This window comes from Scyliorhinus torazame, chromosome 18 (assembly GCF_047496885.1).
Source record: "Scyliorhinus torazame isolate Kashiwa2021f chromosome 18, sScyTor2.1, whole genome shotgun sequence".
NCBI classification, from domain to species: Eukaryota; Metazoa; Chordata; class Chondrichthyes; order Carcharhiniformes; family Scyliorhinidae; genus Scyliorhinus; species Scyliorhinus torazame.
In genome coordinates, this window is record NC_092724.1 from 22,871,342 (window position 1) to 22,888,779 (window position 17,438).

Consider the following 17,438-nt stretch of genomic DNA (forward strand, 5'->3'; position numbering starts at 1 on the left):
AATCGAACCTGGGACCCTGGAGCTGTGAAGCAATTGTGCTAACCACTATGCTACCGTGCTGCCCTTCTTTAAAGGATGTGAGGTAACCCGCCTCTACCACCCTCCCAGCAATGTCAGACAACAGAATGCAGAAGTCAATATGTAAAATCTCTCTGGGTTTCCTGATATATAGCTTACCCTTGAAGAACCTAAAATATACTTTATTCATAACATTTGTAAAAGTACAATCCGAAACATTTCAAATACAGAAAGTGCAATGGAATTTAACTTCATCCTTACAGGATGTTGGGCCCCCAGTTACCTCAATGCAATTACTCTTGATATTGACAATATACATTCCATGTCAGGTATATTGCCTGCCCCACGCATTATGCAGACACTTCAGTCATTAGACTGTCACCACCCTTTGAGAGGTAAACAGCTGGATTGCGAAACTTTTTTGAAGCTGTTCTCCTGGCTCTGGCAGTGCGTATCGGTGTTGATTCCGGAGCCTTTAACGCCTCAAAGCTACTTTGCACATTCATGTTATTAACATTGTACTTTGTAGCATGCGGACGAATATGGTGACCGCAAGTTTTGGCGAGCATGGAAACCTGATGGGACGACAGTGGATGAGAATGATAGCCACTGAGCACAGCCTTTCAGAAGGAAGAATCCTTGACATTGTCGACTGACCCTGAGAAAAGCTTTCGAAACCTGTGCACTGGAGCCTGCCTATGCCAGAGAGACCGGTTTCCTATCTGCTTTCCATATTCTGTCGAAATGTCAGTCACTCCAGACAGATTCAGCAAACTGCGGAGTCATGCTGATATTTGTGAAAGTGTCGGAACATTCAGTTACGTTCTCGGAACCGGCCTTAGGCGCTCCTGATTGGACAGGACACGATCAGCCGCGCCCCCCACCGCCCCCTGCCTGCCAACGGACCGGCAGATCAACTGTGTGTGGCTGCACACTGAGGGCGTCTTAAAGGAGCAGCAGTCCCCCGGGGGAATCGGGACAGTGGGCGGGAGCTGCACGTTTGGAATGAGTGAACAAACCATTAATCAGTTCTTCCAACTTCCTGGCTTGCTCATGTCTGCGGCGGGATGTTCCCCAGAAGGGTGCAAAGTTGAGGCTCTCCGCATCAGGTAAGTTGTTTCCTTTCTTAACGTGTCGAGGCTGCCACTGGATTGAGCTGGAGTCTGGGTTAATAAAGAGCCGAGGAGCTGGGATCCCATTGAGGTTTGCTTGGCTAATGTAATCTGTACCTGGCTGGGTCCCTCTTCATTTGAGTCCCGTGGGGTCTCTGTGCTGACAGTGATGCTGCCACAGTCGAATAAGCCCTTCAAGCACACTTGAAGAACAGACCTCGAGGGTGGGACTTGAAAATAGAGAGTCAGCATCCTAAATTTCTAGGCAAAGAAGACTATCGCACATGTCACTACCAACAGACAATTAAGTACTTTGCAAATGTAGTCACTGTTGGAATGTAGGAAATGAAACAGACAATTTAGGCACAGCAAGATCCCAAATAAACCTGCAACCTGAGAGTGACCAGATAATCTGCTTTGACTGACGTTGATGAAGGAATGAGTTTTGGCACCTGGGAGAACCCCACAGCTTTTCTCCAAACAGCCACTATTGGATCTTTTACATCCATTGAGAGGGCAGCTGGAATCTCAATTTAATATCTCATCTGAAAGAGGCCACTTCTGACAGTGCAGCGCTCCCTCAGTACTGACGCTGGGATTGTCCATACTGGAGTCTCTGAAGTGGGACTCAACCCCACACATTCTGACTCTGAGGGTAGGGGGAATTACCCTCTGACACAAAGCTGACATCTAACAAATGGCCCACGGTGGTTCAGTGGTTAGCACTGCTGCCACACAGCGCCAGGGACCCAGGTTCAATTCCGACCCCGGTGACTTTCCGTGTGGAGTTTGCACATTCTCCCCGTGTCTGAGGGGGCCTCACCCCCACAACCCAAAGATGTGCAGGGTAGGTGAATTGGCCACGCTAAATTGACTCTTAATTGGGGAAAAAAAAAGAATTGGGTACTCTAAATTTTTGTAAAAAAAGACAGGGACACATGTACTGCTCTTGCCATCAGCCAGATGTTAACGTTGTGCTCAGTATCACATTAGGCAGTACCTGAGAGATCAGGTGGGCCTTGTACTGATCCTGGCCCCCACAACAGTGGGACACAGATTTCCCCAATCTGTTGTGCATCTATCTAGAGACTTGCTTCTCCCGCACCCCTAACTTTGGTGTGAATGACATGTCTGCTCTCAGCTGCATCTAAAAGATCCCATGGCCGCTATTTCAAAGAAGAGCTGGGAGATCCCTCTCGCTCTGCCCATCCCCCAATATCTTGGACTAATATCAATCGATCAGGCAACATTGCTAAAAACATGCAATCCCACTATTATCACATTTCTATTTGTGGGATCTTGCTGTGTGCAAATTGGCTGCTATATTTCCCACATCACAAAGTGATTAAACTTGGATTTGTATTTGTTTTATTGTTATGTGTATCGCAGTACAGTGAAAAGTATTGTTCTGCGTACAGTCCAGAAAGACCATTCCATACATGAAAAAACACATAGGGAATACATAAAACACAATGTAAATACATAGACAGAGGCATCCGGTGAAGCATGCAGGAGTGTAGTACTACTCAGTAAAGAAGGTGTGTGAAGAGATCAGATCAGTCCATAAGAGGGCCATTTAGGAGCCTGGTAACAGTGGGGAAGAAGCTGTTTTTGAATCTATTAGTGCGTGTTCTTAGACTTTTGTATCTCCTGCCCAATGGAAGAAGTTGGAAGAGTGAATAACCTGGGTGGGAGGGATCTTTGATTATGCTGCCCGCTTTCCCAAGGCAGCGGGAGGTGTAGACAGAGTCAATGGATGGGATTCGGGTTCACGTGATGGACTGGGCTGTGATCATGACTCTCTGTAGTTTCTTACGGTCTTTGGCCGAGCAGTTGCCATACCAAGCTGTGAAAGGATGCTTTCTATGGTGCATGTGTAAAAATTGGTAAGTGTCAATGTGGACATGCTGGATTTCCTTAGTTTCCTGATAAAGTATAGGTGCTGTTGTGCTTTCTTGGTCATAGCGTCGATATGGGTGGACCAGGACAGATTGTTGGTTAGGCGTACATCTAAGAATTTGAAGCTGTCAACCATCTCCACCTCAACAATATTGATGCAGACAAGGGTGTGTACGATACTTTGCTTTGTGAAGTCAATTATCTCTTTAGTTTTGATGACATTGAGGGAGTGATTATTATCATTAGACCACGCCACTAGGTTCTCTATCTTCCTCCTGTATCCTGACTCATCGTTATTCAAGATCCAACCCATCACGGTCGTGTCATCAGCAAACTAGTAGATGGAGTTGGCGCCAAATTTTGCCACACAGTCGTGTGTGTATAGGGAGTATAGTAGGGAGTATAATTTTATAGAATTTCATAGGAGTTACAGTGCAGAAGCAGGCCATTTGGCCCATCGAGTCTGCACCGGTTCTTGGAAAGAGCATCCTACCCAAGCCCACACCTCCACCCTATCCCCATACCCCATAACCCAGTAACCCCACCCAACACTAAGGGCAATTTTGGACACTAAGGGCAATTTAGCATGGCCAATCCACCTAACCTGCATATCTTTGGACTGTGGGAGGAAATCGGAGCACCCGGAGGAAACCCACGCACACACGGGGAGGATGTGCAGACTCCGCACAGACAGTGACCCAAGCCGGGAATCGAACCTGGGACCCTGGAGCTGTGAAGCAATCGTGCAAACCACCATGCTACTGTGCTGCCCTTATATATATTATATATTATATATAAATATATATATAAACTAAAAAAATCCTTCATTGGCTGTAAAGCGCTGAGGTGTCTGGAGGTCATGAAGGGTGCTACAGAAATGTAAATCCTTTCTCTGTCTACCTCTCTCCCTCCCTCTCTTTTCCTCCTTCGCCTCTCTTTTTCTTTTTCTCTTTATGTGTTGATACGAAACTCCTGAAAATTGAAATTTAAAATTAATGCATTTGTAAAACAGGGAAATTGTTCTGGACTACAGTACTTGCCACGATTACAAACTTTCTCCGCTTAAACTGATTGTTGACCAGCTGCAGTTCAGAGGATTGTCCCCAAAACACACTCCACCACTTGGCCCCATTGTCTAAATTTACACCTAACCCCACTTTCAGTCCCTCACTAATTTGCGCTGGGCATTCATTGGGGACTCAGCTCTGCTTAGATTTTTTTTGAAATTTAGAGTACCCAGTTCATTTTTTCCAATTAAGGGGCAATTTAGCACGGCCAATCCACCTACGCTGCACATCTTTGGGTTGTGGGAGCGAAACCCACGCAAACACGGGGAGAATGTGCAAACTCCACACAGACAGTGACCCAGAGCCGGGAACGAACCTGCGACCTCAGCGCCGCGAGGCAGCTGTGTTAACCACTGTGCCACGGTACTGCATGCTCTGCTTATATATAGGAGACTGAAGCTGTGGTTGGGTTGTTTGATCTTGAGATGCAGCATATGTAACGTATGTTCCTGTAAATAAAAGCATGTAAATTGTATGAAGACTTGGCTCTGGTGTTCTATCCTGATTACCTGAATTCTACAAACCAAACCCTCACCCTCTCAGTTGCCTGAGGGGGTCACTCTCTAATCCAGCACCATGTTCCTGACAATTTTAGGAATATGAAACTTTAAATTAACACTGCTTAGCTGTTTTTGAAACTGAAGGAATCCCATCCATGACGCTGGTTCAACTTCATAGAGCCCTGGGATTGGAGTAAATTAATCTCTGCAATGAGAACGAGAGAGAGAATGGGTGTACGGAGACAGATCTGGGAATGAGAGGAAGAGTGAGCTCAAGGAAGTAGAATAAGGATCAGAAACCCAGAGCTCTGTAATGAGAGAGAAAGAGACTCGGGAGTGAAAGTGAAGGAATCACTGAGAATTAGAATGAAGCAGAATCTGATGTTCCTGATTTAAAAACCAGCAACTACTGGATAAACTCAATCGGTCTGACATTTGTGGAGAGAGAAACTGAGTTAATGTTTCAGGTCACTGACCTTTCATCATATATTCAACATAGCAGTATTTATCTTTGTTATGAGTGTGTCGATTCCCCCCAGTGCCGCACTAGGGGGGGGTTCTACGTCTGACTGAGATGTAAAAATTCTCAGGTGGTCATAAAAGATCCCACCAGGGCAGCACGGTGGCGCAATGGGTTAGCACTGCGGCCTCACGGCGCTGAAGTCCCAGGTTCGATCCCGGCTCTGGGTCACTGTCCGTGTAGAGTTTGGACATTCTTGTTTCGCCCCCACAACCCAAAAATGTGCAAGCTAGGTGGATTGGCCACGCTAAATTGCCCCTTAACTGGAAAAAATGAATTGGGTATTTAAATTTTTTTAAATAAATAAAATAAAAGATCCCACCACAATCACCATTTTGAACAAAGAGAAATGGAGTTATCCTCACTGTCCTGACCACTAATTATCCTTCACTCAACAACACTAAAGCAGATGGTCTGGTCATTGTCACATTGCAGTGTGTGAGATCCTGCTCTGGGCAATTAAAAAATTTTTTTTTAGAGTACCCAATTATTTTTTTTCCAATTAAGGGGCAATTTAGCGTGGCCAATCCACCTACCCTGCACATCTTTGGGTTGTGGGGGTGAAATCCACGCAGTCATGGGGAGAATGTGCAAACTCCACACGGACAGTGACCTGGGGCCGGGAATCGAACCCGGGTCCTCAGTGCCATTGTGCCACGTGCTCTGGGCAAATTGACGGCTGGGTTTCCTACATTACAACAGCGACAACGCTTTGCAGAAAAATACTCCATTGGCCTCCAGTGCTTTGGGATGACCTGAGGTGTATAGGTGTAGATTGTGACTCAGGTGATGATTAGTTCCAAATAACTCGTCCTGCGAGATAGGAATCCGCATTCATTTACCCGGACTGACTCATTTGATCGTCAACTATTTATAAATGGACTGCAATTCCGAAGTGAACAATAAAACCCATTGGGTTTACACAAAGGATGTCATCATACTCTGACAATTGTTTATTTTGAAGGATGACCGTTCAAGGTCAGGAGTGTATTTAAAAGTCGTTTTTGTGGGAGGCGGTTGTAAAAAATCAGTTGTTTTTGATGAATTCCTAGTTGTGGACCAGTTGCAACAGATATGGTGGGGAAATGTAGCTCGGTCACACAGGGACACGGAGACTGAGGGCTACTCGGAGTCTCCATAGAAACATTTGCCCCAGCAACCTTTTCTAAAGACATGGAGTGACAATCACTCAGATGGGCGACACAGTGGCTAGCACTGCTGCATCATAGCACTAGGGACCCGGGTTCAATTCCAGCCCTCGGGTGACTGTCTGTGTGGAGTCTGCATGTTCTCCCCGTGTCTGGGTTTCCTCCCGGTGCTCCGGTTTCCTACCATGTCCAAAGATGTGCAAGTTACGTGAATTGGCCTGGCCATGCTAAGAAATTGTCCTTTAGTGTCCAAAAATGTGGAGGTTAGGTGGAGATACGGGAATAGGGTAGAGGAGTGGGATTAGGTAGGGTGCTCTTTCAGAGGGTTGGTGCAGATTCAACAGGTTGAATGGCCCCCTTCTGCACTGAAGTGATTCAATTAAGTTCAAAGTTGGACTTCTCTTTCATTAACTTGTTTCCAAACTTTTATCAGGTGGCTGTAATAAAGAAGACTTGAATTTATACAGCGTCTCATCACAATCTCAGACTGAACGAAAGTACAGCATATTCAATGCAGTTGTTTCGAAGTGTAGTCACTGCTGTAATGTAGGAAATGCAACAGTCAACGCGCACCGGGCATTGGCGCATAAAAGCGGCGCCGCGTCACCCGCGCATGCGCGGTTGCCGTCCTCCCCGAGGCCGCCCCGCAAGAAGATGTCGGATGGATCTTGCAGGGCGGCGGAGGAAAGGAGGACCTGCTTCAGAGAGGCCGGCCCGCCTATCGGTGAGCACTGATCGCGGGCCAGACCCCTTTTGAGTGCAACCCCGGTGAAAGAACCCCCCTCGCCCGCTCGCAGGCTGCCCCCACAGCGTTCCCGCCGGCAGCGACCCGGTGTGGATGGCGCCGGCGGGAAGCCGTCGCTTTGGGCAGGCCGCTCGGCCCATCCAGGCCGGAGAATAGCGGGTGTAGCGGAGAATCGGCATTTTGGGTGTCCCGGGCGATTCTCGGGCCTGCGCCGCGCAAAACTCGACGGGGCCGTTCCCGCCGCTTGGGTGCATCGCGGGAGGGCGTCGGACCGGCGTCCCGGGGAAAAATGGCGCGCCAGGCAATTCTCCAAACCGGCGCAGGAGCGGAGAATCGCGCCCAGTGTGTGTGGAACCCGTACCCCAGTGAGAGTCACTGTGTGTGGAGCCCATACCCCAGTGAGAGTCCGTGTGTGTGGGATCCGTACCCCAGTGAGAGTCAGTGTGTGTGGGACCCGTACCCCAGTGAGATTCAGTGTGTGTGGAACCCGTACCCCAGTGAGAGTCAGTGTGTGTGGAACTCGTACCCCAGTGAGAGTCAGTGTGTGTGTGGAACCCGTACCCCAGTGAGAGTCAGTGTGTGTGGAACCCGTACCCCAGTGAGAGTCAGTGTGTGTGGAACCCATATCCCAGTGAGAGTCAGTGTGTGTGGAACCCGTACCCCAGTGAGAGTCAGTGTGTGTGGAACTCGTACCCCAGTGAGAGTCAGTGCGTGTGGGACCCGTACCCCAGTGAGAGTCAGTGTGTGTGGGACCCGTATCCCAGTGAGAGTCAGTGTGTGTGGGACCCGTACCCCAGTGAGAGTCAGTGTGTGTGGGACCCGTATCCCAGTGACAGTCAGTGTGTGTGGAACCCGTATCCCAGTGAGAGTCAGTGTGTGTGGAACCCGTACACCAGTGAGAGTCAGTGTGTGTGGGACCCGTACCCCAGTGAGAGTCAGTGTGTGTGGAACCCGTACCCCAGTGAGAGTCAGTGTGTGTGGAACCCGTATCCCAGTGAGATTCAGTGTGTGTGGGACCCGTACCCCAGTGAGAGTCAGTGTGTGTGGGACCCGTATCCCAGTGACAGTCAGTGTGTGTGGAACCCGTATCCCAGTGAGAGTCAGTGTGTGTGGAACCCGTACCCCAGTGAGAGTCAGTGCGTGTGGGACCCATACCCCAGTGAGAGTCAGTGTGTGTGGAACCCGTACCCCAGTGAGAGTCCGTGTGTGTGGAACCCATACCACAGTGAGAGTCAGTGTGTGTGGAACCCGTACCCCAGTGAGTCAGTGTGTGTGGAACCCGTACCCCAGTGAGAGTCAGTGTGCGGGGAACCCGTACCCCAGTGAGAGTCAGTGTGTGTGGAACCCGTACCCCAGTGAGAGTCAGTGTGTGTGGAACCCGTACCCAAGTGAGAGTCAGTGTGTGTGGAACCCGTACCCCAGTGAGAGTCAGTGTGTGTGGAACCCGTACCCCAGTGAGAGTCAGTATGTGTGGAACCCGTACCCCAGTGAGAGTCAGTGTGAGTCGAACCCATACCCCAGTGAGAGTCAGTGTGCGGGGAACCCGTACCCCAGTGAGAGTCAGTGTGTGTGGGACCCGTACCCCAGTGAGAGTCAGTGTGTGTGGGAGCCGTACCCCAGTGAGAGTCAGTGTGTGTGGGACCCGTACCCCAGTGAGAGTCAGTGTGTGTAGAACCCATACCACAGTGAGAGTCAGTGTGCGGGGAACCCGTACCCCAGTGAGAGTCAGTGTGTGTGGGACCCGTACCCCAGTGAGAGTCAGTGTGTGTGGAACCTGTACCCCAGTGAGAGTCAGTGTGTGTGGAACCTGTACCCCAGTGAGAGTCAGTGTGTGTGGAACCTGCACCCCAGTGAGAGTCACTGTGTGTGGAGCCCATACCCCAGTGAGAGTCAGTGTGTGGAACCCGTACCCCAGTGAGAGTCCGTGTGTGTGGGCGCCGTACCCCAGTGAGAGTCAGTGTGTGTGGGACCCGTACCCCAGTGAGAGTCAGTGTGTGTGGGACCCGTACCCCAGTGAGAGTCAGTGTGTGTGGAACCCGTACCCCAGTGAGAGACCGTGTGTGTGGAACCCATACCACAGTGAGAGCCAGTGTGTGTGGAACCCGTACCCCAGTGAGTCAGTGTGTGTGGAACCCGTACCCCAGTGAGAGTCAGTGTGCGGGGAACCCGTACCCCAGTGAGAGTCAGTGTGTGTGGAACCCGTACCCCAGTGAGAGTCAGTGTGTGTGGAACCCGTACCCAAGTGAGAGTCAGTGTGTGTGGAACCCGTACCCCAGTGAGAGTCAGTGTGTGTGGAACCCGTACCCCAGTGAGAGTCAGTATGTGTGGAACCCGTACCCCAGTGAGAGTCAGTGTGAGTCGAACCCATACCCCAGTGAGAGTCAGTGTGCGGGGAACCCGTACCCCAGTGAGAGTCAGTGTGTGTGGGACCCGTACCCCAGTGAGAGTCCGTGTGTGTGGGACCCGTATCCCAGTGAGAGTCAGTGTGTGTGGAACCCGTACCCCAGTGAGAGTCAGTGTGTGTGGAACCCATACCCCAGTGAGAGTCAGTGTGTGTGGGAGCCGTACCCCAGTGAGAGTCAGTGTGTGTGGGACCCGTACCCCAGTGAGAGTCAGTGTGTGTAGAACCCATACCCCAGTGAGAGTCAGTGTGCGGGGAACCCGTACCCCAGTGAGAGTCAGTGTGTGTGGGACCCGTACCCCAGTGAGAGTCAGTGTGTGTGGAACCTGTACCCCAGTGAGAGTCAGTGTGTGTGGAACCTGTACCCCAGTGAGAGTCAGTGTGTGTGGAACCTGCACCCCAGTGAGAGTCACTGTGTGTGGAGCCCATACCCCAGTGAGAGTCAGTGTGTGGAACCCGTACCCCAGTGAGAGTCCGTGTGTGTGGGCGCCGTACCCCAGTGAGAGTCAGTGTGTGTGGGACCCGTACCCCAGTGAGAGTCAGTGTGTGTGGGACCCGTACCCCAGTGAGAGTCAGTGTGCGGGGAACCCGTACCCCAGTGAGAGTCAGTGTGTGTGGAACCCATACCCCAGTGAGAGTCAGTGTGTGTGGGATCCGTACTCCAGTGAGAGTGAATGTGTGTGGAACCCGTACCTCAGTGAGAGTCAGTGTGTGTAGAACCCGTACCCCAGTGAGAGTCCGTGTGTGTGGGAGCCGTACCCCAGTGAGCGTCAGTGTGTGTGGAACCCCTATCCCAGTGAGAGTCAGTGTGTGTGGAACCTTCTGGAACAGTGACGGTTGCAATCTTATTCTATGATTTCCTACTGGATTCAACAGCCCTCGCAAGAGTGTTGCTGGTTTGTCCAATCTCAGAATTCCCTCAGATGCAGAGTTGAAAGGGTTAACTCCTGTGAGATCTATTGTCGCTGACAGGCGGTGACTCATCAAAAAAACACTGACTCGCTTTATTGCACGAACATGTGACCATAGAGATATGAAAGGATGAAGAGAGAGAGAGCCCTGTTGCTAAAATAGGAAGAGACGCCTGTCATAATATACACCAGTATATCATGGTACAGACACACTCTGATGGACACCCAGTTTGACCAATCAACATACACAACACCGCAGCCAATCACTAGTGAGAGCACACACGCTATAAAGACAGGGGGCATCAGAGTTCCCGCTCATTCGAGTTGCAGCTAGCTAGGAGCACAGAGCTCACAACCTGCAACACAGACATTCACCATGTGCTGAGTGCATCAACTAGTTAAGACAAGGCAAAGGTCTTTAGTTAAAGCTGTTATCGTATTTACCCACAGTTCAAGTATGTTTAAATAGTTAACTTTTTAATAAAATAGTGTTGCACTACTTCAAGTGTTGGTGACCTGTATGTGATCCAGAACACCCAACACATCATGATACAAGCACTTCTTAGACCTACCTGCAAGTGATCTGCCTTCCGCCAGAATTCCGTCACCCTGCGACATGGACAACATCAGCCCGCCGCCGCCGCTCCGCATCGCCGGCAACCTCGGGGCCAACTGGAAGATTTTCAAACAGCACTTCCAGCTCTACCTCGAAGCCACAGACAGGGAGGGCGCCTCGGATACCAGAAAGATCGCTCTTCTCCTCTCCACGGCCGGGGACCATGCCATCCACATTTTCAACTCTCTCACCTTTGCAGATGACGACGACAAGACGAAGTTCAAGACGGTTCTCCTAAAATTCGACACTCACTGCAGCGTAGAGGTGAATGAAAGTTTTGAACGCTACGTGTTCCAGCAGCGTTTGCAGGGTAAGGACGAACCTTTCCAATCCTTTCTAACGCACCTCCGCATCCTTGCGCAATCTTGCAGCTACGGGCCCACCTCCGACTCCATGATGCGCGACCAGATCATTTTCGGTGTTCAGACGGACCCCCTACGTCAGCAGCTCCTCAAAGTAAAGCAACTCACCCTAGCGACCGCCATCGAGACTTGTGTCCTGCATGAAAATGCCACCAGTCGGTACTCCCATATACAAGCGGCTGAAATGGCGCGGCAAGGGCCCCACGAGGCGGAACGGGTCCAAGTGATTGAGCACCTCCAGGGCCTCAGCCTGGATGAGGGCAGCCATTTTGCGCGCTTTTTGCAGACTCCCGCGCTTGTACGCACCAAACGAGGGGACGGCGACGTGGGGGAACGTCTTCGAAGGCATGGACACGCTCCCATATACTTACAAGATCCTACTCAAACAGAACGCCACGCCTGTGGTCAGTTCCATGGTGTGCGTAAAAAAGCCTTCTGACGAGCTCAGAATCTGCATTGATCCAAAGGCTCTGAATCGCAACATAATGAGGGAGCATTACCCAATCCCCAAGCGCGAAGAGATCACATGCGAGATGGCTCGCGCCAAGCTCTTCACCAAAATTGACACCTCGAAAAGATTCTGGCAAATTCAACTAGACAGATCCAGCAGGAAACTGTGTACCTTTAACACCCCTTTTGGCAGATATTGTTACAACAGGATGCTGTTTGGGATCATATCGGCGTCAGAAGTGTTCCACATGATTATGGAACAAATGATGGAAGGCATTGAAGGTGTACGCATCTATGCCGGCGACATAATCATTTGGTCCACCACCCCGCAGGAGCATATCAGTTGCCTCCAGCGCGTGTTCAAATGCATATGGGAGCAGGGCCTACGTCTCAACAGAGCCAAATGCTCCTTTGGCCAGACGGAACTCAAGTTGCTAGGTGACCACATCTCCCAGCTGGGTGTGCGGCCGGATGCGGACAAGGTGGCTGCCATCACAGCCATGAAAAAGCCAGAGGACAAGAAGGCAGTCCTCCGATTTCTGGGCATGGTCAACTTCCTAGGGAAATTCATCCCTAACCTCGCCTCATACCACAGTTCTCAGGAACCTGGTCAGGAAGATGACAGACTTCCAATGGCTTCCTCCCCACGAGCGCGAATGGAGAGAACTTAAAACCAAACTTCCCACGGCCCCGGTATTGGCCTTTTTTGATCCAGCGAAAGAGACAAAACCTTCGACCGATGCCAGCCAATCAGGCAATGGGGCAGTGCTCCTGCAACGCGATGAGGCCTCATCATGGGCCCCCGTTGCATATGCATCACGCGCCATGACCCCCACGGAACAGCGCTACGCGCAGATAGAAAAGGAGTGCCTGGGCCTTTTGACCGGTGTCGTCAAGTTTCATGATTATGTGTACGGCCTTCCCCAATTCACCGTCGAGCCCGACCATCGCCCGCTGGTCAATATAATACAAAAAGACTTGAACGACATGACGCCTCGCCTCCAGCGCATTCTGCTCAAACTCCGGTGATACGACTTCCAGCTCGTATACACCCCGGGCAAAGACCTGATCATAGCCGATGCTCTGTCCAGGGCAGTCAACACCCCGTGTGACCCAGCGGGATACGTCTGCCAGGTTGACGCCCATGTGGCCTTCATGGCCTCCAATCTACCGGCCACGGATGAACGCCTCGTCCAAATTCGCCGCGAGACTGGTGGCTCAAGGGCCAATGCCCGCAGTTCTACAACATCAGAGATGATCTGGCGGTAGTCGATGGTGTCCTCCTGAAACTGGACCGCATTGTTATCCTGCACAGCATGCGCCAGCTTGTCTTGGACCAGCTACACGAGGGCCATCTTGGCGTGGAGAAGTGCCGCCGACGGGCCCGAGAGGCAGTGTACTGGCCCGGCATCAATGACGACATCGCCAACACAGTGTTCACTGCCCCACCTATCAGCGGTTCCAGCCGACCCAACCAGGTGAGACCCTACAGCCCCATGAGTTGGTCACGTCCCCTTGGTCCAAGGTCGGCATCGACCTGTTCCACGCGCTGGGCAGGGACTATGTTCTGATTGTAGACTATTTTTCAAACTACCCGGAGGTGGTACGTTTGCACGACATCATATCGTCTGCAGTCATCCGTGCCTGCAAGGAGACCGTTGCTCGTCACGGCATCCCACTCACTGTGATGTCGGACAATGGCCCCTGCTTCGCAAGCCAGGAATGGTCCAACTTTGCCAGGAGGTACAACTTTGTGCATGTGACATCCAGTCCACTGTACCCCCAATCCAATGGCAAAGTGGAGAAGGGCGTCCACATAGTCAAACGGCTCCTCTGCAAGGCTGCCGATGCGGGATCCGACTTCTACCTCGCCCTGCTGGCCTATCGCTCGGCCCCACTGTCCACTGGCCTGTCGCCAGCCCAGCTGCTCATGGTTTGCACCCTGAGGACGATGGTGCCGTCCATTCACATCCCAGACCTCGACCATGTTCCGGTCCTTCAACGAATGCGACTGTCTCGTGCACAGCACAAGGCGGCTCATGACTCCCGTCAGCTGATCTCCCTGCTCTGGCTCCAGATGACAACGTCCGCATCCATCTTCTGGATGGTGGCTGGTCTGCAACCGCTGTGGTTCTTCGGCAGGTGGCTCCGCGCTCGTTTCTGGTTCGTCTACCGGATGGCCCCATTCTGCGCCGTAATCGACGTGACCTTCATCTCGTTCCGCACTCGCCACGCGATCCTCCGCCAGTGCCACGCCCTCCTGTTGTCCCTGACCTGGACTATGCGGAGATTCCGGTTACTCTGCATCCTCCTCACTCTGACGCAGTCCAGCCCGCTCCTCAGCTGGTGGCTCCTGACCCACCCTTGAGGCGGTCAACCAGAACTCGTCGCCCACCGCAGAGACTTAATTTGTGAACTTTGTGCACTAATGGACTCTCTGGTCTGTTCCGTTCTTCCATTTAATCGTTCAAGTGGTTTGTATATAGTGTTCATCTCGTTATTTGTGTGACACACTGTTTTTTCTGCACCAGGCACCTTCCCATGTAAATAGCTTAGTTTTATGTACATAGTCTTGTAAATATTTCACACACACGTAGTCAGGAACATTCACCACACACTATTTATTGTCACGCAGGCACATTTTTTTTATATAAAAGGAGGGATGTCATAATATACACCAGTATATCATGGTGCAGACACACACTGATGGACACACAGTGGGACCAATCAACATACACAACACCGCACCCAATCACCAGTGAGAGCACACGCACTATGAAGACAGGGGGCATCAGAGTTCCCGCTCATTCGAGTAGCAGCTAGCTAGGAGCACAGAGCTCACAGCCTGCAACACAGACATTCACCATGTGCTGAGTGCATCAACTGGTTAGGACAAGGCAAAGGTCTTTAGTTAAAGCTAGTATCGTATTTGCCCACCGTTCAAGTATGTTTAAATAGTTAATCTGTTAATAAAATAGTGTTGCACTACTTCAAGTGTTGGTGACCTGTATGTGATCCAGAACACCCAACACATCAACGCCTGCTGAAAATATTCAATGCAGAATGCTCAGAGTTGAGATGTGTATGGATACATTCAAATTTTGTTGCTTCGGTCCTCTTGCTGTGTAAAAATATAGAGCAGGGTCCCAGTCGCCTAATTCCAGTCACCAGTTTGGCTGAAAGATATGAACAACTTTGCCTGTGTGAAAACAATCAGGGCTGATGGCTAAAGTTTCCTTGTCTGCTCACAGGCTACCCCGTGGTGCCAGCTAGGCTCAGCGCCTGGCGCATGTCGCATCCATATCAGAAGGCCGCACATTCCCATTCCAACCCAGAAGCTTGAGCTTATTATCCAGGCGATAGTCCCAGGTCAGGTCTGAGTGACTGGTGCCATGGTCTCTTCCCCATCTCTAATCTCCTTCAGCTCCACAACCCTCTGAGGTCTTTGCGCTCTTTTAAATTTGTCCACTTGCATGATCCCAGTTTCAATCATTCACCATTGACGGCCATGCCTGGGCTCTGAATTCTGAAATAAGTTCTCTCTCTCTTTCTTTCATTAAGATACTCTTTAAAACCTATCTTTCGGGCAAAAACCTTTGGTCCTCAACCCTCATATCTCTTTAAGTGACACGTTGTCAAAATGTGTAGCACTTGGGACTTTTCACTACCATAATTTGCTTTATAAATGAAAGGTGTTGTTGTTGCACTGTCAATGTCAGGTTTCCTTTTTAAAATTCTTTCACGTGATTTGGGCGTTGCTGGCTCGGCCAATGTTTGTCGCCCATCCTTAATTACCCTAGAGAAGGTTGTGGTGAGCCGCCTTCTTCAACCGCTGCAGCCCTTCTGGTGTAGGTACACCCACTGAGCTGTTAGGGAAGGAATTCCAGGATGTTGCCCAAGCAACAGTGAAGGAACGGCCGATATATTTCCAAGTCAGGGTGGTGAGTGACTTGGGGGGAATTTCCAGGTGGTGGGGTCCAGGTACCTGCTGCCTTTGTCCTTCTAGATGGTAGAGGTCACTGGTTTGGAAGGTGTTGTCGAAGGAGCCTGGGTGAATGTTTGCAGTACGTCTTGTAGATGGTTCACACTGTGCCTCGGGGGTGGAGAGAGTGGATGTTGAAAGTGTTCCTCTGCCCTGGATCGACACACACATATAAGTTTCCATTAAATCTCTCGAGTACCCGGGCCACGCCAACAGAACACCACTGCTTCACATTCTGTATTGAGATCTCGCCAACCTTAGGATCACTTTGGATATCTTTCTTCTCGGTAGCCGATGTCTCCCGGTCTACACCTCGCAGCTCTAAGTTGTGTTCAAAATGGAGGAGTACTGATTCATCAGCTGATGGGGGTGCATAGTATGTGGTAAACAGCAGGAGGTTTCCATATAACCATAGAATTCCTACAATGCAGAAAGAGGCCATTTGGCACATTGAGTCTACACCAACCCTCTGAAAGAGCACTCTACAGAGCACAGACAGTGACCCAGGACTGGGATCGAACCCGGGTCCTAAGCGCCGTAGGCAGAAGTGCTAACCACTGTGCCACCATGCCTCTCGGTGAGAGTCCTTCCTGATCATTTCCTGATTTTCCGTTTCTTCAGTTTTCCTGTTATCATTTTTGATTCATGGACGTGACATGTATCTTTAAGTCAAGCAGCAGAGAGAAGGAGGAATTCAATTAATTCATTCTCTCTCTCCTTGACTGTATGAATCTACACCGAAACGGGCAGCACGGTGGCACAGTGGGTTAGCTCTGCTGCCTCACGGCGCTGAGGTCCCAGGTTCGATCCCGGCTCTGGGTCACTGTCCGTGTGGAGTTCCCCGTGTCTGCGTGGGTTTCACCCCCACAACCCAAGGATGTGCAGAGTAGGTGGATTGGCCACGCTAAATTGCCCCTTAATTGGAAAAATGAATTGGGTACTCTAAATTTCTTTTTTTTTTAAATCTACACTGAAACCATTCCATGTTGCAAACAGAGATCTGGGGCGGGATTCTCCGCAATCGGCGCAATGTCTGCCAACCGGCGCCAAAAACGGCGCGAATCAGTCCAGCATCGCACCGCCCCAAAGGTGCGGAATTCTCCGCATCTTGAGGGGCCGAGCCCTCACCTTGAGGGGCTAGGCCCGCGCCGGACTGATTTCCGTCCCGCCAGCTGGTGGGAAAGGCCTTTGGTGCCCCGCCAGCTGGCGCGGAAATGACTTTGCCGTGCGGCACATGCGTGGGAGCGTCAGCGTCCGCTCACGGCATCCCCGCGCAAGCGCAGTGGAGGGGGTCTCTTCCGCCTCCGCCATAGTGGAGACCACGGCGAAGGCGGAAGGAAAAGACTGCCCCCACGGCACAGGCCCGCCCGCGGATCGGTAGGCCCCGATCGAGGGCCAGGCCACCGTGGGGGCACCCCCCGGGGGCCAGATCGCCCCGCGTCCCCCCCCGTCCCCCCCCAGGACCCTGGAGCCCGCCCGCGCCGCCTTGTCCCACCGGTAAGGGATTTGATTCTCGCCGGCGGGACAGGCATTCCAGCAGCGGGACTTCCCGCTGGGGGGGTCGGAGAATCCCGCCCCTGGATCTGAAAGGTTACTTTGAAGGAAGGCCTACTTTAAGGCAGCCATCTGAACAAAGACTCTTTACTTATAATTGTCACCCTTGCGTGTGCAGGGAGTGGGGGCAAATTAAAGTGGGGGTTTAGGAAT

The 17,438-nt window shown here is 51.2% G+C and overlaps 1 protein-coding gene across 1 annotated transcript in view; it reads left to right on the forward strand.

Moving 5' to 3' along the window:
- Positions 1 to 293: 293 nt before the first annotated feature.
- The window catches only part of LOC140395038 (kelch-like ECH-associated protein 1A), a 31,716-nt gene continuing 14,571 nt past the window's right edge, over positions 294 to 17,438 (forward strand). The window contains exon 1 of the mRNA XM_072482375.1: positions 294 to 1,127. The gene's annotated coding sequence lies outside the window, so the exon portion shown is untranslated. The remainder of the gene's footprint in view (positions 1,128 to 17,438) is intronic.